At 42.8% G+C, this 5,709-nt stretch overlaps 1 long non-coding RNA gene across 1 annotated transcript; it reads left to right on the top strand.

Moving 5' to 3' along the window:
* The first annotated feature begins 1,359 nt into the window (after positions 1 to 1,359).
* LOC125438084 lies at positions 1,360 to 4,366 on the top strand. The gene is made up of 2 exons (XR_007245290.1): positions 1,360 to 1,622; positions 2,576 to 4,366. It is a non-coding gene; the product is annotated as an uncharacterized LOC125438084 (long non-coding RNA).
* The last annotated feature ends 1,343 nt before the right edge of the window (positions 4,367 to 5,709 follow it).

The following is a 5,709-nucleotide window of genomic DNA, read 5'->3' as shown; positions in this document are numbered from 1 at the left end:
CACAAAGCCCAGCAGGGTAGCTGCCACCAGCCCCTTTTTCTATCCCAGAAGCCAAAAGACAAGCTTCTCTGAAACCTTCTCCTGGGGAAGGGTAATGGGAGAGTGCTGGTCCCCGGCGTGGTGGTGAGACCACTTTGGTGGAAGAGTGAGTTTCACCAAATAGCTAACCTGGGCTTTAGGACTGGATTTAGATTGATGTATCTGAAGGGGAACCCCCCCTCCCCCCCAGATATGATTAGAGGAAATGTGTTACAATTCTGCAAGAATCCAAATAAGAGAACATTAGCAATGAGGAATAAAATAATAAAGCCTCAACCAGAAAGGAGTAACCATACAGCACATTCACATTGGTTCAAAAATTCCAGCTGCATCCTTCAGCTTCACAAAGGACACTCTTGAAGAGAACATAAGAACATAAGAACTAGCCTGCTGGATCAGACTAGAGTCCATCTAGTCCAGCACTCTGCTACTCGCAGTGGCCCACCAGGTGCCTTTGGAGATAGAAAAAGTGCAGAGAAGGGCAACAAGGCTGATTGAGGGACTGCAGCACCTTCCTTATGCAGAGAGGCTGCAGCGTTTGGGACTCTTTAGTTTGGAGAGGAGACGTCTGAGGGGGGGATATGATTGAAGTCTATAAAATTATGCATGGGGTAGAAAATGTTGACAGAGAGAAATTGTGCTCTCTTTCTCACAATACTAGAACCAGGGAGCATCCATTGAAAATGCTGGGGGGAAGAATAAGGACTAATAAAAGGAAACATTTCTTCACGCAACAGATGATTGGTGTTTGGAATATGCTGCCACAGGAGGTGGTGATGGCCACTAACCTGGATAGCTTTAAAAGGGGCTTGGACAGATTTATGGAGGAGAAGTCGATCTATGGCTACCAATCTTGATCCTCCTTGATCTCAGATTGCAAATGCCTTAGCAGACCAGGTGCTCAGGAGCAGCAGCAGCAGGCCATTGCTTTCACCTCCTGCCTGTGAGCTCCCAAAGGCATCTGGTAGGCCACTGCGAGTAGCAGAGAGCTGGACTAGATGGACTCTGGTCTGATCCAGCAGGCTCTTTCTTATGTTCTTATTTGGAGCAAAGTCCCAGGGTTTCAGGGAGCTGTTAGTTTGTCAAGGCCCAGAATGGTGAATCGTAGCAAAGTATTATTATTATTATTATTATTATTATTATTATTATTATTATTATTATTATTATTATTATTATTATTATTATTATTATTATTGTTATTGTTATTGTTATTGTTATTGTTATTGTTTGTTATTGTTATTATTATTATATTATTATTATTATTATATTATTATTATTGTTATTGTTATTATAATATTATTATTGTTGTTGTTATTATAATATTATTATTGTTGTTGTTGTTGTTGTTGTTATTATTATTGTTGTTGTTGTTGTTGTTATTGTTATTATTTATTATATTTATAAACCGCCCTCCCCTGAAGGGCTCAGGGCGGCGTACCAAGAAGCATACTTCGCTAGGCTGAATAGCCAAATTTTATGGACAGAAACATGTGCTCTCTTGAGGGAAATAGAGGACTGATCCTCCATTTTGAAAACCTTGACTTTTGATGGCTTGGGATCAGAGATCTTGTGTGTCCCCCAAGGTGGGTTCCTCAGTGTTACAATCACGTGCCTCCAGTTGATGCTCAGTTGATCTTTTATTTTATTTATTCACGATATTTAAAGTCTGCCTTCCTCACTTGGACTCAAGGCAGATTACAGCACAGTGAGTCAATACAATTGAGTGAACGGTGCCGTAGGAATTGTAAAGCCGACCAGAAGACTGAAACCAGAACTAAAGCCAAGCGTACATATTAACATGTCCCACTTAATGATGGAAATATGACATAGTCATAGTAGGTTCAGCAAGGTATGTACAGTAGCATAGATCACAGTCCCTAAAATTTATCCAAATAATGTTTTGAATCCTTTAGTACAGTGTAGCTGTATTACTTGTGTAGAAAAGCCCCCTTGAATAATTCAGTTTCCCATAGTTAGCATAAGAACATAAGAACGAGCCTGCTGGATCAGACCAGAGTCCATCCAGTCCAGCACTCTGCTACTCGCAGTGGCCCACCAGGTGCCTTTGGGAGCTCACCTGCAGGATGTGAAAGCAATGGCCTGCTGCTGCTGCTCCTGAGCACCTGGTCTGCTAAGGCATTTGCAATCTGAGATCAAGGCAGATCAAGATTGGTAGCCATAGATCGACTTCTCCTCCAGAAAGCCTCCTATGATTGGCCGTTCCAAAAGGCAGGGCCACAACAGAGCAGCCACGTGTACAGGTAGCTGTGGCTTTTGCCCATCTGTGGATTGGCACTTGCAGAAGACCCTGCTCAAAGGAGCAGCGCGTAGGGGGAGAGGCGGTCTTTCAGATACGATACATTCATGCAGAAGATCAAGTCGGGTTTATGGCTGGTAGATACAGTAGAGACAATATAAGAACAGTGTTAGATTTAATAGAGTATTTAGCAAACGGATGAAATCTTAACAGGACACCAGATTTTTTTTTCTTTGTGTCCCTCTTAAGTAACAACCTCCCATGCTTGCTCTGTTTCAGACAAACATGACTCTCAACGAACGCTTTGGTATCCTGAAGGAACAAAGAACCGCCCTCTCTCAGAACAAAGGCAGTCGTTTTGTGACTGTGGGCTAGGGGCCAACAGAGAAACGCCCAGACATGGATGCCCTCTCCTTCTAAGAAACTGAACTAACAGTGAACAGAAAAGACTGGGATATGTTGGACTTTGTGTCAAGATGCTGATGAAACTGAATATCTCTCCCCCTCACCCCCCCACTTTTTAAAAACTGTCTTTATTTTGAATAGTTAAATCCTTGGCATGATATTGGGCCATGAAAAGAGAATATTCAGTATACTTGATAGATGGTGTCATGTTGCCGCGATGGGAAAAGATTCCGTGTAGCCCCGACTAGGAGGGGGACAAGCAAATATTTTTGTTCTAGTACCCTGACGCAACTGGCCGAGAATGGTATTGATGATGGTAGTTGGTCCTAGCTCCACAGCGAAACTGAAGATCATGACATTTCATTCACGGCCCTTCGCTCTCCTATTCAGCACAAAGTTCAGCATGAAGATAACTTCCCCTTTCCTGGTTTCTGCCCTGCATCTGCTATTGAAAGCTCAACTTTTAGGAAAATTCGAAGAGGTAGAATAAAAACCCAGTACTTTCCAGCAGCGCTTGGATTCCGAAAGGTGTGGCAGCCAGATTGTCATCACTCTTACAATAAAGAACGAGGCCGTGGTGAGAAGGGGAGGGGGGCGTCCGTGCGTTTTGAGAAATCAGTCTGTTTCGATGGGGCGAAACGTTATTGACCGTCACAAATTCTTCTTCGCTTCAGGGCTTTGCGAGCCGAGACTGTGATTCGACGACCATTAGACATGGCTTGACAAATGACTTTGGTGATTTTTCTGAAATGTGAATTTTGACCCAGTCCTTAGGGTTGGTTTCATCAGGCTTACATTCAGGTGTTTCGAGGGGCTGTCCTGTTGTATCAAGAGATCAGAAGTTGTGGAGACGGCTTTCCAGACTTCACATGCATTGACTGGTTTCTTGAATGTGGACCATGCGTCATAATGTCCGCGGTGGACAGAAAACGCCTATTGGCATCGAAAGCTGTTTGAGGCTAGTTGTGTTTGGAGCCGTGGCACATGCAACGCAGCTGCTTATGAATAGCATCCAGGTCTAAAAATGTCCCACACTGATTCATTTATGTACATCTGGATAAACAGATACTATTTTATTTCCCTCCCTCCCGCAGTCTACAGGGGCACGGTTTGCAGAATGAGATCCGTGGGTTTGTTAGTTTATTTTCTTTTTTAAATCCCCATGTAAATTGTTTATGCCGGAGTTCAAGAGGGGAAATCTCTTTTGTTTGGCACTCTTTTCTGCAGTCAGTTTTGAAACAGTCATATGTTCATGACCATTGATGTTCAACTACTTCTGTTTTTAATTCTTTGGGATATGTTCTGTACCTTGGCAATGGGAAAAGTTTAGAGCGTAACACAAGTTTTTGCTTTTTGAAAAAAAATTTGTTAGTAGGAGTTCTGTTAAAGAAGTCTGTTAGCGTTGACGTAGACTGTACCGCTGATGAGCATCCTGCGTTTTGTTTTGACCAGGATGCAGTTAAAAACAAAAAAAGTAATATTCCTTTTCTTGCATCAACATGGATGCAAACCATTGATGCAATGCATCTCGAGAGAGCTAATTTGTATTTAAGGATAGTATGATTAAAACTGTACTTTTTGGTATTTTTTTTGGAGAAGTTAACTACATTTGGATCTATTCTAAAGCTGTTGGACTTTTTAAAAATAAAAAAAAAGTTACAGGTTTGCCGCTGTGTGTACTTGGCGTTGAATTTTGCATCTCTTTCTGCTTCCATTTAGAACTTAACAATATTTTTGTTGGGAGGTTTTCGGGTTATGTAGCAGTGGTCTGAATATGCTTATTCTGGTCTCAGTGTTGGAGTGGGAAATGTTCATGATGTTAACTGTCAACTGTTCAAGAAGAGGCGTGGTGGTCGTTTTGAGGAGTCTTCTGAAGTTTTTGAAGTTCGGCTTTGATGTTTTTTAGCACAGGTAGCCAGATTTTGTTTATTTTCAATTTTGCTTCCTTTTGATTAAAACTGTGCTGATGTGGATGTGTTACCAACCTGAGAAATCTACAGTGGCAGAGCATACACTAACTCAGACTGGACACAAATCTTGTCTCAAGAAACAGAAGTGCTTCACAACTCCAGCAGCTTGTCAGATTGCACAGGGGCGCCAAGAAGGGTAGGGTGGGCAAGCTGTCTGACCCTCTTTTTAATAAGAGTCCATTCTGTGGGAGCATTCTCCCCTTTTCTGAATGGATGGAGAACAGATATGGTCAGAATGGTTGTGCTTCATCTATTGCGACCACAAAGAGGTAGCTGGATTGGTCAGCTTGAAGAGAAATAAACAGATCTAGGTCAACTTTTATTTGGGAATTAGCTTTCATGAACAAAAAGAACAAGGCCTACGTCGTCAGATGTTCTGCATGCATTTTATATCAGGGTGACCGACCTCCAGGTGGGGGCTGGAGATTTCCTGGGATTACCACTGGTCTCCAGGTAGCAGAGATCAGCTCCCCTGGATAAAATGGCTGCTTTGAAAGGTAAACTCCATAGATGCTACACTTAATTGTTACTCACTTGCCAGACCACTCCTATTCAGATGCCTCACCTATTGACCTTGCTATCTCCATTGTTACTCACTTGCCAGGCCACTCCTATTCAGATGCCCTCACCTTATTGACCTTTACTCACAGGTATATATACTCCACTTGCTTTCCTTTCCAACTATCAGATCCTCTGAAGATGCCAGCCACAGATGCAGGCGAAACGTCAGGAGAGAATGCTGCTAGAACACGGCCATGCAGCCCGGAAACCACACAGCACTCCATAGAAGCTCCTCCCCTCTCCAAACCCCACCCTCCTCAGGCTCCACCCCCCAAATCTACAGGTATTTCTCAGTTTATTTAAGGCAGAGATGGCGAACCTTTTCGAGACCGAGTGCCCACATTGCAACCCAAAACCCTCTTATTTATTGCAAAGTGCCAACACAGCAATGTAACCTGAATTCTGAGGTTTTAGTTTAGAAAAAATGGTTGGCTCCGAGACGTACGTTACTCAGGAGTAAGCTTGGTGGTAGTCGAT

This window comes from Sphaerodactylus townsendi, linkage group LG08, assembly GCF_021028975.2.
Source record: "Sphaerodactylus townsendi isolate TG3544 linkage group LG08, MPM_Stown_v2.3, whole genome shotgun sequence".
NCBI classification, from domain to species: domain Eukaryota; kingdom Metazoa; phylum Chordata; class Lepidosauria; order Squamata; family Sphaerodactylidae; genus Sphaerodactylus; species Sphaerodactylus townsendi.
Note: the sequence above shows the minus strand (reverse complement) of the source record. Positions and strands in the feature narration are given on the sequence as shown.